Source organism: Tupaia chinensis, unplaced genomic scaffold (genome assembly GCF_000334495.1).
Source record: "Tupaia chinensis unplaced genomic scaffold, TupChi_1.0 Scaffold000322_1, whole genome shotgun sequence".
In the NCBI taxonomy this organism is placed as follows: Eukaryota; Metazoa; Chordata; class Mammalia; order Scandentia; family Tupaiidae; genus Tupaia; species Tupaia belangeri.
Window position 1 is genome coordinate 708,365 of NW_006159816.1, and position 18,015 is coordinate 726,379.

General features: G+C 38.7%; 1 protein-coding gene across 1 annotated transcript in view; it reads right to left on the reverse strand.

Moving 5' to 3' along the window:
- The window catches only part of PPP1R1C (protein phosphatase 1 regulatory inhibitor subunit 1C), a 149,378-nt gene that overhangs the window by 46,366 nt on the left and 84,997 nt on the right, over positions 1-18,015 (reverse strand). The window lies entirely within an intron of this gene.

An 18,015-nucleotide genomic window follows, 5' to 3' on the forward strand; every position in this document is an offset into this window, starting at 1 on the left:
CATCCCCTCTGGTGGTGATTTCTCACTTTCTGTCTGTCTGTCTCTTCCTGTCTGTTCAGAGAGCACACGTGCCCTATAGCAAAAAATCTCTCTCTAAAAAAAGCAATAATACACAATATAATAAATATTTGGCAAATTGTTTTTCTTAATAACTCTGAGTCTTTGTTTTGCTCACTTTTTGTCTGTCTATACAGTGCTATTACTTGCTAAATTTTTTAGTGTTTCTGCTTCCTCCCTCATCAGCCAGCCAATTCTCATCTCTCTTACAGGCATTTTGCTCATTTCTTCTAATGTTTACTTCCTTTTTCATTTGCTTCTAGACTGCCAGAGTCAAGATGGACTAAGACTCTTTTAAGAATTAAATACTTCATAACTGACTGACTGACAGCCTCACGTTCAGGAGGTGCAAAAGGTAGCTATATCAAGCTTTCAAGGGTCTCTGCCAATTCCAGTTTCACCTGTACTCAGAGCTAAGACGTAGGCCAATGGGAAAGGGAGCCAGATCCATGGCTCACTGAAGTTCAAATCCCAGCCCCAACAGTTGCAAAACACAGCAAGCACATGTGCATATGTGTCCAATATCCTAGTATCTTGGAGAAATGGAAGAGAACGGATTGTGGCATAACTTCACTCCACAGGCTTTCTCGCTCTCCCCCTCTCTTTTTCTTTCTGTATCTCTCTGGCAAGTGTATATGCCATCTGGCAATAAAAATGATAGTTTTGAAAAGCTGAATTGTCTCTTGGGCATTATAGTGATAGAAGGATGTGAGATTTAGGCCCTTGGATAGCCTGTTGGAAGTCAATAAAATATTTTCAAGCTTGCTCCTGAAGATAAAATGTACCAAAATTACTCAATGCAATGCATAAGATTTATGTTAAAAAAAATAAAGAGATGGCTTTTACATATTTGTGAAGGACAAAGAAAGAATGGTGTGGTTTCTATTGGTACTTATTATGCCAAATAGAAGAAATGTAGAATGCAGATCATAAATTCAATGTTTATCATGTAATATTATATATTGTAGGCCTAGCAATTTCCTGAAATTATAACCTTTGGACACTCTTCCTTGGCATTTTCCCTCTTTGTGGAAGAACCAAAATTGTAAAGCTTCCTCATAATTTGACCTAGAATGTTTGGAACTTAATAGTTCATTTGTTTAAAATAGTACAAAGATCAGAACTTTGCACAGAGTTTGAGTTTAATAAATATTTGTATATCAACTAATAACCATACTGACATCCCATGGAAAACACTCAAGAGAAAATATTTGACTAGTTCTGCCACAAGTGAAACGCAGGGTACTCTGTCATGAGAAACCTCTTAAAAAGGAATTAATAAACTGTTCTTGCAATTATCTTGCAAATCAGACTATTCAGTGTTCAGAGAAGAGAATAAGGTTTTAAGAGGGAAAATGTTTAGATGTGTTTTATATACTGGCACAAGTTTGTAAAGAATGTAATCCTATCTTAAACTTGCCTCACTAAGAACCAATTTATCAATTTATCTAGACATTCTCAAAACGCATTTTTACTTAAATTCCCATTAATTTATTTTGGAAGATAATATGATAAATATTTCAACTTCTCACAAGTGATAGCTATTATTTTAGAAAGTCTAAATGAATGAAAGACAAAGAAAGTCAGGTTGGCACTAACAGCCATTCTCCTGTAAATAAAAGCATTGAGAACAGGCAGACAAACTAAGGCAAATACAATCTAAAGCAGAGTAATTTTTAAAAATTAATTCTATAAATCGCCTTCTTTGTCTTTTATTCCTGCCCCATATTTTTCAAAATACTCACAAGAATATAGTAATATATCAAGTAAGCCTAAATATTATCAAAAAGTAGTCTGATGTTTCAGGACAAAATCTCAACTTTTGGCTCAGGCTCAGTGGCGTGTTCTGGGGCCATTCAGTGGCATCCACTGTCTCCACATACTGGGACCATATGGGAGGCCAGGGTTTATTCCTGGTCCATTCTAAAGACCGTGTGAGTGACAGGTACTTGCAATTCTGGCAACTCACAGAGGCTGAGGCAGAACAACTGGAAGCTTAAGGCTAGCCAGGGCAACATAAGATCCTATTTTAAAAGAAAAAAAAAATCCCAGTTCATAATCAAATGACACAGAAGACCCACCTCAAGACAGTAAAGATCTGTCTAGTGTTCTTTACTCCATAGGTTCTAGCCCAGTGTCCTGGGCCCGTTTCCGTTCTGTGTCTCTGTGTCTGCAAAATCCTCTGCCTGGAATCCACCCCTTATTCTCTATTCCAATCCTAGAAACCTGACAGAAACATTTTTTTCTGTGAAGCCTTTTGCAGCTATGACAGGAAGAGCTAGACATTTTCTCCTCTGAGTTCAAACGCATTGTTCCTATTAATCTTGGGGAACTTAAAATTGTTTTTTGCACAACTTTCTTTTCCACTTTTCAACATTTTTTTTTTCCTATGGAGAGAGACTATATTTAGGTCATCCAACACTCTTTTGGCCAAATATAGGAGCTGGCAGCTAGTAACAATTTTATAAATGCTTGTAGAATGAGTAAATGAATAAGATACATATCAGAAATCATAGAATTTTTTTTTTCAATATGGTCAAGTTCAACTCATAGTTTTGAATCAGGAAGATTATTCCCTCACCGATTTAGCATGTATTAAGAGCTTCTTGCAATACAAATGGAAAACAAATAAGAAAGAATCCTGGGGGGATTCTTTCTGGTGTCATGGCTAAGTTGCTGGACTCCCATGTAGTCAACCACAGTTTGGGTCCCAGACCCGGTCAGTAGCTTAAACTCACGTCAGGTGCATGTGTGTGTGTGCCCAAGATCCGAAGAGGAGAATGGAGGAGAAGGAATTGCGGCATGACCAGCCCCCAAAGGGATGATTTCTCGCTTCCTGTCTGTCTATCTTTCTCTGTATTTCTTACCAGCGTGCCCACACTATAGCAAAAACCTCTCAAAAAGAAAGAAAGAAGGAAAGAAAAAAGAAAGAAAAGAAAGAGAGAGAGAGGAAAGAGGAAGGAAGGAAGGAAGGAAAAGTAAGAAGAAAGAAAGAAAGAAAGCGAGAGAGAGAGAGAGAGAGAAAGAGAGAGAGAGAGGAAAGAGGAAGGAAGGAAGGACGGAAGGAAGGAAGGAAGGAAAAGTAAGAAGAAAGAAAGAAAGAAAGCGAGAGAGAGAGAGAGAGAGAAAGAAAGAGAGAAAAAGAAAGAAAGGGAAAAAGGAGAAAGAAAGGAAGAAAGAGAGAGAGAGAGAGAGAACCCTGGAAGACAAATAAACATCAGTCCCATCTTTAGGAATTCGGTCTAGCTAGAGGGAATTACAGATATCACACATACAGACAATACCTTCTAGCTTCTAAGAAGTACACCTCAAAGGAGCTAGAATTGGGGTAAGGTGACAGAGAAAAGTCTTCCACCCAAATGAAATCGAAGAAGAAAATCATAAAGTTAAGAAACTGTACTCTTTACAGAGAACTAAATGCAGCTCAGAACAGTTGCAACATAAAATAAAAGGAGGCTAAGGCAGGAGGTGCAGCTAGACAGGTATGAGGAAATCAGATCACAAACAGCCCTGCACTTTAGTTCCAGGGCCTTATTCTAAAGGAGTCAGGGAACATTTGAATGGATATGAAACAAGAGTCACATTTGTATATATTCAGTTATTTCAAGGGAGGAAAGGTGGGAAAAGATGAGATTAGATGTAAGCTTGGTTAGAGTACAAAATTGTTGTAACAAAATAGGTCAATAATATAAGTTTAAGGGGCCAGCAGTTAGCATAGTGGCTATGTCGCTGAACTCCCATGTAGTCAACCATGGTTCGAGTCCCGGACCCGGTGGCTTAAACTCACACTGGACACGTGTGCATATGTGCCCCAGATCTCGAGAGGAGAAAGGAGAAGGGATTGCAATGTGGCCATCCCCCCTGGGGGTTAATGTTTCACTATCTGTCTCTCTCTGTTTTTCTGGCGAGCACATGCACCCTATAGCAAAAAACTCCAAAAAAAAAAAAAAAAGAAAAAAAATGAAATGAGTTTAAAATACAATTATTTAAATATAGGTTTTTGCCTTAGGGTGTGTTCACTCACTGCCAGAGATGGAGAAAGAGACAATGAGAGGGAAAATGAGAAATCACCCCCCAGGCTGGATGGCCATGCTGCAATTCTTCTCCTCCGTTCTCCTCTAGGACCTTGGGCACGCACACGAGCCCAGCATGAGTTTCAAGCCACAGAGTCCAAGATTCTAACTGGTCGGCCATGTGGGAGTCCAGCAACATAACCACTATGCCATCTGCTGCCTAATACAAAATTGTTAAGAACAAAGGTACCAAGCACTGTGTAGAAACTTTGGTATGAAAAGATCTTGTAAAAACTTTCCATTAATTTACAAGATTGCAGAATAGCCAGATCTTAATTAGGGCAAACAGGGTGGATGGGCAAATGGAAAAAAATGACACCCATTGTTATTCCAACAGAATTCCATAGAACACCCTAAAAACAGGCTCATGTCACAATTTAACCTCATGAAGTGGAGGAACATTAAATGTGAGGACCCTGCTGTTCTGTGAACCTCACTTTCCTCTAAAATAAAAAGGTCCAACTTACCTTACATAGTTTTCTATCAAAGTCAAACAAATTATACAAGAACATATTGCCTATGTTGAAGCACCACACAAGTATAAGGTGTTATAAACATTATTTTTTTAAATCTCTGATTTAAATAAAGCAAATATCCAACTACCAAGAAGACAGCCAATCTATTACTAATTCCACATCTGTGAAAGTGTAGTATAAATCTTGTCCAGGAAACATCAGGGAACATTATATTAGGTATTAAATGCAGGAGGCTCAGCCCATAAAGATGGCAGCTGTCTGTTCTACTATCAAGGTTTTGCTTTTTCTTCCTGGAACTCCCATTAGCTTAGTAAGCGTGGAGTGTGCACATCTTAGCATGCTAACATTATCTTTCCTACATTAATGGATATGGTGCACGTACATTTTTGCAGAGTAAGAGATAGATTTCTCTATTAGTTACTGTATACTGATGCAGACATTCTATAGTGTATTGCACTAAACAGGAATTAAAATTGTAATGTGAAGTTTCCTTGAAGAAATGGCTGATGCTCAGACTAAGGCAAACACACACACACACACACACACACACACACACACACACACACACAATGAGTCTAAAGTGTCTTATAGTGCCAGAAAGTAAGAACATGCTAAGACAAACAAACAAAAACACCCACATTACGAGTATGTCAAGCAGACACAGGAGTCAATTGAAAAAGCTCCCAGTGGGCAAAGCTGAAACTATTTAAACAACAAAATTAATCACGTAGTGTTGGGTTATAACTCAAAGTATAAAATAAATATCCATGTGCCCATACTAATAGAAATAAATTATTGAATACATACATAAATGGGGAGGAGAGAAATTTCCTGTGCAGAATTCCAAATAATTTATGTAGATAGATTTCCTTCTAAAAGGTGGAACATAACTCCCTACTCCGTAAGTGTGGGCTGTTCATGGTGACTTCCTTCCAAAGAGTACAGCGTGGAACAGGAGTGAAACAAGTACCTTTACAGTGGAAAATCCTAGCAATGCTGCCATGGGCAAGTGATCAAGGTCAACATCAACTGGAATAAATCACATTGGTAGCATGTGCCCTTGACACGATGTGATAAAAAATAGTCACTTTATTTCTGCAGTCTTTCTTCCAAAAGCCAGTCTTCCGAAAGCCCAGTTTAATTATGAGAAAGATATGAAGCAAATCCCAACACAGGTATGTTCTACAAAATAACTAACCAGTACTCTTCAAAACATTCAAGGTCGTTAAGATCAAGGGAAGTCCGAGAAGCTGTCATGGCTGAGAGGAGCCTAAGGGAAAGTGACTACTATACAAAATGTCCGAATGGGACCCTGGGACAGAAAAAGAGCATTAGGGGAAGACTATACAGATACAAATAAAATACAGGCTTTAGTTCATAAGAATATATCAATATTGGTTTATTAATTATAATAGATGTGCCACATTGACGTAAGATAAACATAACAAGGGAATTGGCACTGAGTAAATGAGAACTCTATACTACCTTCACAATTTATTTATAAGTTCTAACATTTATAAAAATCTAAAATTTATTCTTGAAACGTCATTCTAGCTGGAACTTTTCATTTTACTATTAATATTACTGATAGAAAAGACAAAAATGTAAAGAGAACTTTCTAAATTGCATCAAATACACAAGGAATTCCAGATATGTGTGTAAACAGAACTGCCTCTTCTGTGATCTGAAAGTGGCCTTGCCCTCCTGCCCACTAGGTCTAGTGGAGTCCTCCACACACACACACACACACACACACACACAAACACACACACACCCCGATAGCATTGTCTAAATCTCTATTGAAGACTTGCCATGGCATGCTCGATGCACTTGTGTGTGGCTCCCTCCCAACTGGTCTCCCAGAAGGCAACACTAATGCTTTTCACCCCTGAATCCACATCAGTTCAGTACAGTCCTCCACACACAGCAGAGGGTTGTCTGTACTCTGTGTCTGTGTATTATCAATACTTAGACAACTGAATGTTGCCATTTGCATATTTGGGAAAGATCTTAATTCACTATTGATCTTTCCCTCTGCTTATAAAATAGGAAGCAATTTTCAAAATTATTGTTATTTATATAGAGGACTATACATCTAAAATATTATTTTAAAAACAGGTAAGCATATGTAGATAGATGAATGGAACATATTGACAAATGGTAATTCTTTTTAAATGTTTTGGTGGCATTACATGACATCAATTAAGTTACTAGTTTCAAATGTGCAAATCTCAAGATCCCTTAGACCTTTTAATCTCATAATTCATAACAACACTAAAAAATATGAAGTCTACTCATGCTTGATGGTGTCTCCTCTTGCTTTAATCTCTCAATATCAATCTCAGAAAAAAAAAGCATCTTAGTGACCTTCAGGAAAAGGACATCTTAACAGAGTTGGAGATAAAGTGGTGTAGCAGTAAAAACTGTGATGCTCAGAGATCCACCCACATAAGAAGGTTCCAGGTTTGTATCTGGAGACCTTCCCAAGTATGCCAAGCGTGTGCATGTCCAATATCTAGGGCTGGATGAGGCTGAGGGTGAATTTTGTTACCAATACGCTATTGGAGGTGCTGTTTTTCTGTCTGTCTCTCTCTTTTAGTCATAGACGAAATAAACACACTTTTTAAAAAAAGTAGAAAGATAAGAACTTCCCCAAATCCATTTTCCAATCTAACACCACTCTCGACATTCACAGATAGAAGGAAAGATGAGCATAAAACCTGGTGGAAGAAATTAAAGAGAAGTGAAGGAAGAGCATCCGGAAATAGAAACCTACTTGGCTTTTCAAAAGAGAAAAAAAGAAGTGAGACTTGCAATATATTTAGGATGTTCTTTTATCTAGAAATCTGTTAAAATGTTTCTTGAGTTGCATAAATAAAGCCCCACCCTGCAGAGTAAATAAAGCGAGCCAGCACAAACCAAACACCAAGATTTAGAAAGGCAAATGTGATGAATACCTGGAGAACACCCACGGAGGGTCAGGAATGTTCAAAAAAGGAATGCAGTGTGGTGGAGATGGCCTGATGAGAAGCTCAAAGGTCTTGCTACCGCCTTTCCCTGCCTTCTGTTTTCAAGGTGCAGCTGGTATTGACAGCAATCTACCATGTCCAGTCTATTCCGTTTGAATCACAATTACAAGAAATTTCAACTCAAGGAGAGTGAATTGGTCAAAATTCCATATAATCATCGCTGCTCTGCCTAGGTTGCCTAATTATATACCACATCTACACAGTGCCATTTCCTGCCCATCCACCTGGCAGGAAACAGCCTATAATCTGCTTCTGCATTTCCCAAATTCGCCATTAGCCATCCCTTTGTTCTCTAGTTTTTTCAAAATACAAGATTTATTCATTACAATATTAATACCTCTGAAGGAAATATTCATTAGCTGGGAAATAAGGGACATGATCTTTGAGGGGAGGAGCTAGGTGAAGTGAAGGAATTTTTTTTGTTTTTAAAGCAAAATGTCAAAGGTCAACTCCAAAAATCTGGTGCTAAACTAAGTGGAGTGAATGTTGCAAGGTTTGGTAAACCCCACGTTTCAGGAGCAGGCACTTGGACACCTGACTTTTCCACTTCTGCTGGGCTGAGAGCAAAGCCCAGGCATAGGTTTCTTTCTCCTTTTACCCTCTCTGTCTCTGCAGGACCAAGTGTAAACAGAGGACAGTGGCCTCATTCTCAATCCTGGGCTTCAATAGTAATTCAAAATAGTTTCATACATTGTGCGCTTGCTCTAAGCATTTTCTTTAAACATTTTGTTTCATTTTGTCCCTACACAACCCTCAGTTGTCAGTATCATTTCTATTCTGCCCATGAGAGAAGAGACAGGTTAACCCATTGATTTTCTGAAGGCTGTGCAGCTAGTACATAGTTGTGCTAAGGTTTGAACCCTGACAACTTACTCTAGGTCCATGTTCTTTTTTAGGGTGTATGCACTCACCAGAGTGAGACAGAGAGAGCCAATGCACAAAATCACCCCACCCCACCCCCAGGGAGATGGTCATGCCACAACCCCTTCTCCTCCATTCTCCTCCCGGGATTTGGGGCACACATGCCTGCCTTGATTTTCAATCTGCAGTGTCTAGAACTCAAACTACCGTCAGCCTTGTGGGAGTTCAGCACATTAACCACCATGCTACCTGTTGGCCCCAAGTCCCATGTCCTTTAATGTTCTGCTCTGTGAAATTACCACAAACAGCAGCATTCCTGGATTGGAAGATTATCTGTCAATTAATATTACGAGTCTCATCTTTGCTACTGTGTCATATGCCACTCTCCAAAAACCACGTTTGCTTTATTATTAGGTTGGTTTCATTCACTCTCTGCATTATTTCCTATTTTCATTTATTGCTTTTTTATGAAAAAAAGGTTAAAATGAAATATTAAGATCACAACCATTGTTGGAGGGGAGAAAAATAAAACTAGATATCAAAATGCTACCAACATACAAAGATCTATTTGACATATCAGAACAGTTCCTGGACAGAAAAGTAGCTCAAATTTTCTTTTACCAGAAACTGCAGAGAATGAAAGGAAGATGTTTTTCAAAGGTAAACGAAAAATCTGACTTGCCATGCATTAAGAATGGTAATGTAATACTACTAAATCCTGCTATACAAGCCATTTTTCAGTCAGCTGCTTGCTTGAATGTTCAGGTTTCACTTTAAATCGATAGCACTTACTTTGCTGTCTTCAGTAGAAGGTGCTTGCATTCCAGTAAAACACACACACACACACACACACACACACACACACACACACACAATGTGGATGGAAATGAGTCAGCCATTTCCTGTCCCAAGATTCAAATCTACTTTGCTTTACTGAAAACATGATTCAAGTTATCCAACGATAATTTAATTGCCTGTTCTGTAAATTAAAGAATTGAACACCATATAAACATCAGAGAACTAACTGTGGACATTTATTTACCAGCTGTCATTTTTCTGATAATCTTAGAACTTTGTGTATTACACAGGGTCATGGAAAAATAAGTCTGTTGTATGTGTAAACTTTAACTTCCATTATTTTATATGTAATATGTAATATGTACTATAAATTTATGACTCATCTGTACGGATAAAAAAAATTACAGCCAGCTGTGGGTGTCTATAAAACAATGCATCTAATGACAGTGTTTGGGATCATCTCTGATTGGAAAGGTTAGGAGCCTCACATCATAATATGACAATACTATGAGAACTGGCTAGATGGCTGCCTTGAAGGGAATCAACATCACCTACAGAAAGATACATGGCTTCAGGACTCTGACTCCTGATCTGTTTGATATGCTTGTTATGATTTGGGTAAAAATACTGAAGATAAGTTAATATGTCTGGAGATGACAGACAATTGAGATCTTTGAGAAAAATCATAGGATCAGGATATAAAATTTGACACATTGATGAAACAACCAGACTTTTAACTACAAGAAATTCAATTCAGAACAAAGCACTGTCTTTTGTTTTTGTTTTTAAGAAATATTTATTTAATTTTATTTATTTATTCATTTATTTTTTTAATTTGACAAGAGAGAGAGAAAATGAGAAAGCAAGCCACCAGGTCTGGTACTTGAACTGTGGTGGGCCATGTGAGAGTGTCCAGTATATGCCTCAACCACTATGCCACCCACTGGTCCCCCAAAAGCTTGCTTTTTTGCTTTTGGGCAAAAAAAAAAAAATAGTAAAATGAAATAAATAATACATGGTAAATAATACAGAGAGGACTATATAAAAGGGCTTGGGGACTAGCAGATGGTGTAATGGTTATGTCCCTGGACTCCCATGTAATTGACCATGGTTTGAGTCCCAGACCCAGAAGCTTAAAACTCACACCCAGTGCATGTTTGTGCATGCCCAAAATCTCTAGAGGAGAATGGAGGAGAAGGGATTGTTGTGTGACCATCCCACATGAGAGGGGGAGATTTCGTACTTTCTTTCTCTCTGTCTCTCTCTCTCCAGTGAGCATATGCACCCTATAGCAAAATCTCTCTCTCTCTAAAAGAAAGGGTGAGGGGTTGGAAGTTTTGAGTTGATAACAAGCACAACAATGTTTATGACTGGAAAAATGTTAATAAAATTTTAGGTTGTGTTAATACAATTAAATAATCTGGATTGAAGGGGGTTTTAGGTATAATTGTCTCTACTTTGTTCTTATCAGAACACACCATAAGTATTAGGTCAATTTTGGATGATGTGCCACTTAAAAAATATTGGCAAAGTGGAGATCAAGAGAGAAGGTGAGGGACCAGTAGTTGGCATAATAGCTATGTGTCTGGACTCCCCTGTAGTCGACCGCAATTCGAGTCCCAAACCTGGTGGCTTAAACTCACACCGGACACGTGTGCATGCATGCCCAAGATCCCGAGAAGAGAATGGAGGAGAAGGGATTGTGGTGTGGCTATCCCCACTGGGGGGTGATTTCTTGCTTTCTGGTCTCTGGCTCTCTCTATCTTTCTGGTGAGCCCACGTGCCCTATAGCAAAAACCTCTCAAAAAAAAGAAGATGAAAGGACTAAATGGAAGGCATAATTAACATTGAGATATTTTAACATGGAAAAAATAAAGTTAAAGGTGAGACAGGACCTGAAATATTTAGATTTAAAATTTAAAATTTTAGTTTAAAATTTTGCCACAAAAAGCAACAAGATATATGACAAGAATCCATAGGGGCAAATTTTGTAGGCCTCAACAGAGAAAGATATTTCTAATAGAAGTCCCATTTAAAAAAAAAAAAATAGCTATCCTCAGGAAACAATTCTTTCACTGACTATAGAATATTGGGTGTATTCCTAAAAGTATTAAAAATAAACTTATGAGGACTTCCTATGTCTCAAGCATTATATTAAGCCCTTCAGATATGAGAGCTACTGATACCACATAGGTCGTTTCTGGTCCAGTTGGAGAAATAGACACTAAATAATTATTGGGCATTGTGATAACTTGCAGTATACGAAGGGTAGAGGATTTATAACTGTAGAGCAGAACAGAGAATTTGTGCTCACAGAGGACCTGAAATGGAAGGTTTGCAAAAGTTCTTTTCAGGAGCTTATATATTATTTCCCCCCAGAGTCCTTGCACTCACTGGAGAGAGACAGTAAAAGGGAACATGAAAAATCACTTCTCAGGGAGGATGGCCACCCACAATCCCTTCTCCTCCATTCTTCTTCCTCCTGAGATTTTGGGCAAACACACACACATGGCAAGTGTGATATTTAAGTCATCAGGTTTGGGACTCAAACCACGGCCCACCACATGGGAGGCTAGCACCTTAACCACTACACCACCTGCCAGCCCCTCAGGAGTTTACTTTTAAAGCTAGGGCTTGGATGATGACTAGGAGTTCGCCACATAATGAGTGCGGAAGGAGAAGAGGCAAGATAGGACATTCTAGGCCAAGGAGAAATGGGTACAAGTTTTTTATTTTATTTTTTTCTGATTCAGGAAAGCACTTGGTACATTCAAAAGCGGACAGAATGCCAGTGTGGCAGAGATCTAGTGGGTGGGGAGAGGAGAGGAAGACCAACCCATGGGATAGTAAATTGTGAAAATCCTGCTTTGAAATAGAAATTGTATCTAAGAGCAATGGGGAGTGACTGAAGGATTTTAATGAAGGAAGTGGCATAATTACTTTTGTGTTTTCCCATGTTGGACGCAGCCTAGGTGGTGCAGTCTGTAGTGTACTCAACTGCAGTGCTAGCAGCCACATGCTGGCTGCTGTTCAGGATCCCCAGATAGCCTAAATCATGGCCCCCTCACAGTTTCCAGTAGGAACTGAAGGACTGAAGAAAGGGGGTCATGGTGCCAAGACCTTGTCAAAGATGCTCTCTCTCTTTCTCTCCATGTGTGCACATGTGACCATGAAAAAAAAAAATTCACTTTGACTGAAATATAGAAAATGGATAGAATATGAGAGGAGAAAAGACTTAATGGAGTGACTGATTTTTACCCTGGCAAAGAGACGATCGTAACATGAAGCATGGTGGTGATATTAGAAATGATAGAAGACAGAGGGCAGGAGAGATTGCAAGCATGCAATCAACAAGATCTGGTGCTCCACTGTGATAGTGAAAGGAAGGAGGGCAGATGAAATTTCTCCTTCCAAAAAGAGAAGTAAAGGAGAAATTGATTAGGAAAAAAGACCAAAAGGTCAGTTCTGGAAGTGATCATTTCGATCTCATGATACCTTTCATCTCTATGAATATCTACTTATGATACAAGAAAGACACATTAAACTGGTGAATCTGGTCAATCTTTAGACCTGAGGAAGTACAATCACCTGGAACTTTTGATTATCTGGCTCTACTCCTGGCCTACTAAATCAGAAACCTCAAGAGAGCATAGCTAATTTAATACCCTGAGGTTGGAAGCAGTGGAAAGAATTCAGTCATCACTGGATAATTGCACTAGTTAACCTTTAAGCTCCTTTACAACTTCGAGTGCCTATGATGTTATAAATAGAAAGATGGACAGACCGAGTATTAATTCTATTATGGTTTTCTAGGCGAAAATGGAATAATCCATAATATAACTCTGCAGGAAAAAAAAAAAAGCCATATTCAGAATATTCTATTAATACTTACATTGCCAATGTTGTCTAGTAGGTGCTGCCACAGTGGCCACAAACTAACCGATCCAGTAACCAGGCCCTAGCCAAAGGCAACAACCTAATGGCTCCAGTGGTCCGTGAGGTCACCTTTTTAAAGGATTTGGCCCAACCATTGCTCAATTCTAGGTGGTAACTAATTTACCAAGTCAGATTTTCTCTTTAACAGGAAAGGAGGCGAGTGGGGAGAAATTAAAAACAGAAAAACTGGAGAAGCTGAAACACAAAGAGTAGAGAGAGAATGAAACTGAGAGAGGAGCAAAGGGAAGCAGAAGTAGAATCACAAGAAAAACCATCAGTACCATGCTCCAGTGATAGCCTCTTCTGACTGAATGATAATGTGTCTGAATTACCCAGTTCATGACAGTTCAGTTCCTCAAGTGTTTGTTGAGCATCTGCTACGTGCAAGCATTGCTCCTGTGTTGGGATACTTTAATGAACAAACCTGCTGTCGTGGACACCTCATTCTAGATACACAATGATAAGGACAGGGCAAATAAATAAACAAACAAACAAACAAATAAATAAAAAGACAATCAGTAAGGAGATTACGAAGATAGGTGAGGCACTTGCTCTGTAGGAGAGGCTGGTGGGAAAAGATAGGCTGCTCTGAGCCACCTGTGAGGCCACTGAGAAAAGAGCATTCCAGGCAGAGGAGCTAAGAAATACAAAAGGTCTGAAGTGGAGTGTGCTTGGCATGTTTACAAACAGCAGAAAAGACCATGAGGTTGGACTGCAGTGAACAAGGGGCAGTGTAAAAGGAAATGAGGTTAAGGAGGGTGGTTTGGTGCAGGTCATTCAGCATCTGAAAGTCATGGGCAGGTTTTCAGTTTTATTCTGAATGTGAGAGGAAGCTGCTGAGGATTTTGATCAGGGGTATGTCATGCTCATGTTTGTGACTTAGAAGATTTACTCTGACTTCTATGTGGAGTCTAGATCATAGTGGACCAAGCATGGAAGCAGTGAGACCACTTAAAAGGCTACTTCAGAAGTTGAGGCAAGAAAGAAATGGTGGCTCGATCAAGGGGATGATAGCAGTGGAAGAGATGGAAAGTGGTGAGATGAGGGATGCACTTTGACTTTAGAGCTGTCAGAAGTAGACAATGCATGGGACAGAAGAGAGGAGTCAAGGATTACTCAAGGTGTTTGTCCACAACAGCCAAGTACAATTTATTGAGATGGAGAAAACCAGAAAATGAGCCAATACATTTGTTTTTGGACATATTAAATTTGAGAAGCCTATTAACATTCAAGTGAAGAAACTCAAAGATATTTGAAAATAAGAGCCTGAAGTTCAAGAGATGTGATGAGAACGGACATAGGAATGTGGTGACCATCAGCCTGTGAGTCTTGACAGTATGTCAATTAAAATGGTTTCCTCTGCTTAATTTCTTCCCCTTTGTACTTTCATATGATACTCTTCATCATTGCAAGGGATAACCTTGCACTTCTAGTCATTAGTGCCGTAATAACTGAAAGGGGGGGGAATAAATGAGCTCAGGAGATAGGACAATTGTCCTATTTATTAATGTGAAATGGCAAAGGTGGGATGTTACGGGCACCGTCATTTTGGTCTCTATACCCAGAATCCCTCACTACTATTAAGAGATAAAGATAGAGCAGTCTGTCTAGTTTTCTTTTCTTTGTTTTTCTTTTACTAACCAGTTACTCACTGGATCCTTCTTGAAGCCCTAGCTGGCTTTTGGTCACAGTACTTTTTATTTTCAGAACTGTCCATCACATCTGTTGATGCTTTGCTCTTCCGGTCAACATTTTTATTCTCAGTAATTGCATGTTCCACCACAATTTGAAGAGTTATATATTTCAGCACAACTGCATCATTGTATTTAGCATGTCAATAGCATTTCCTTTGTTCACTCATCTTTCTTATTACTGAAGCTTCTCACTGCACTCACAATGCACCGTATGTTACCATCGTAGAATTATGTCTTGAAATATTCATTTTTAACTCTTAGGGGTTTATAGACCAAACAAAACATGATAATTTAGTTCTTCTCTTTTTCCACAATCAGGAGACTTAAAAAGATAGTCACTGGTTATAAATGAGGATAGGGTATCTTTTCGAAAGGTTTGCTTCTCCAGTCTTTGCTTCATGACCACAAATTGTCATTGAAGGACCATCTTGAGAGGCTGGACAGTGTTAGGTTATATGTAAACATGTTTAATAGGACTAAGCTCCCTGAAGGTTAAGATTCCACATTCTTATCATATTTGAGAGCTAAATATAATGAGCACCAGGGACCCTTAAAGTTTTAAATTTAAGACTTTTCTTTAAAAATAATATTATTATTCTCTGAGGACATGAAGATAATGTTACCTTATTTAGCTTACGCTAACCAAAAATAGAAGAGAGGAAATAAAATGAATGAACATATATCATTCATTGCTACCCATTCTTGCTAAAATTGATGTGTCTTGAAAGCATGAAATCACTTACAATGGGGAAATTTATTTAAAATGATTACACTTACCTTCTCTTCAGAAAGGGATGCCTAATAGTCTCAATAACTACCTTGCAATAAACAACAATGCTGATGATAGTATTGTTTACTATAGTTTTGTTGTGTACAAGCAAACATGGTGTTCATAGCTACACAGGAAGGAAGTTTGCTGAAAGCAGCTATTAATTTGTCCATTTATATCCCGTCTCCCTGAAAAGGCCCCAAACTAGAGAGAATACAAAGTGGAAAATTTCATTCCCACTTTAGACATGTCTCCAAACTCTAGAGGAAGCTACTCAGCTGGCTTCTCATGTAGTTGAAACTGAGCTGGAAGACTGCATGATGAACCACTGGGCCAATGTCCCAAGCACCAGATTGGAACATAAGCTACTGGATTGGACAGATTCTGCCTTGTGTCAGGAACATTTTAGTGTGAGAAATAAAAGAAGCCTTCCCTGGAACTGATGTTGGTCAGAATGCTGATACACTTAGAAGTTTTTTCAGCAGTTCCAATTTGGGGGAGAAATTCTGGAAACATGCCAGAATCTGAGCTAGCATCCTTAGTTGTTATTTCAACAGCTGTTACACATACAACAAATAACTGTTTGTTTAGATTTCTTAGAGCTGTTCCTAATCCAAGGTAATGAAGCAACACTTTACATTAAATCTCCTCCAAATTTCAAGTTATTCTGTTTTGCTTAAGCCAAGGGGGGGAGGGGAATAAAAATGACAACCATCTGCCAACACCAGCAGAAATAATGAGGACTTCTGGAAAAAACTTCTTCAGAGAAAATACATGAGTAAGAGTAAAAGAAAAATCATTGCATTTTGGAAATTGAATTTCCAAACTGAGACTCTGAGATCCTTAGTTATCACTTCTTTTTTTTTTTTTTTTTTTTTTTGAGAGGTTTTCACTATAGGGCGCATGCGCTCGCCAGACAGAGACAGAGAGACAGAAAGCGAGAAATCACCCCCCAGGGAGGATGGCCACGCCGCAATCCCTTCTCCTCCATTCTCCTCTCGGGATCTTGGGCATGCACGCACACACCTGGCGTGAGTTTTAAGCCACCGGGTCCAGGGCTCGAACCGCAGTCGACTACATGGGAGTCCAACGACATAGCCATTACGCTAACTGCTTGGTCCCCCTTAGTTATCACTTCTTCAAAATCTACTTTACTCTTCCTGAAACTAAACTTACCTTATTGATCGTTAAGCTCTTGCATTATAGAACTGATGTTAGATCTAGTTGATGATCAAACACATAGTTTTTGAGATCAGACAGCCTACCAACCCTAACAACTCAAGACGCTCCTGAACGGTACCTTTCATGGCCGGTGGTGTGTACACACTCTGCTTCCTTTGTTTAGGGGACGCATTCTGTGACTGCAGACAAAGAGAAAAAGTAAAGCCTTAGATTCAGATAAAAGGAACAATGATATTAGATCTGTAAGGAAAGTAAACTGTGTCATGGTTTGAAGATCTTTCTGATTCTCCCTGTCATGAAATACAACTGTAATCAAGGAGAAATGATACACATGCTCAGTGCTAGCCTAGTTTAAAAGATACATGAAGTTATGGGTCTATTTTACATCCTTTTCTTTTTAAGTTTCTTATTCATTGAAGTCTTGAAGTTACTCTCTTTACTTCATCATCTAGTAACATTGTGTTTTTTTTTTTTAAATAAAAACATCAATACTTTACATTGGAAAGGAAAATATGAGTTCTAAGACAAAGTATTATCAAAAAGGATACTTTTGTGTCCAAAGAATAATAGCACCATATCCTGGGATTATCAAGTGGTTGAGCAGGTAAAATGAAATCTGTGGTAAGTAATACCGCTTAAAATTGTCTTGAATTGGGACCAGCAGTTAGCGTAATGGCTATGCCGCTGGACTCCCATGTAATCAACCGCGGTTCATGTCCTGGACCCGGTGGCTTAAAGTGACGCCGGGTGTGTGTGCATGCGTTCCCAGGATCCCGAGAGGAGAATGGAGGAGGAGAAGGGATTGCGGTGTGGCCATCCCCCCTGGGGGGTGATTTCTTGCTTTCTACCTCTCTGTCTCTCTCTCTTTCTGGTGAGCGCATGCACTCTATAGCAAAAATCTCTCCAAAAAAAAAAAAGAAAAAGAAAAAAGAAACTTTCTTGAATTAAAATATTCAACCTAATATCTCCATTTCCATTTACTTAAAATTACAATGTTTAGATATTAGTCTCTTGTATGTTCAAAAAGATACATTTTCTCCTAATGAAACTGCTATATATCACTCTTCTTAAGCACAGTGGATCAAGATTAAGTTATTAAAGAAGGGAATTACCATTTAAAAATAAAATAAATAGAAATAT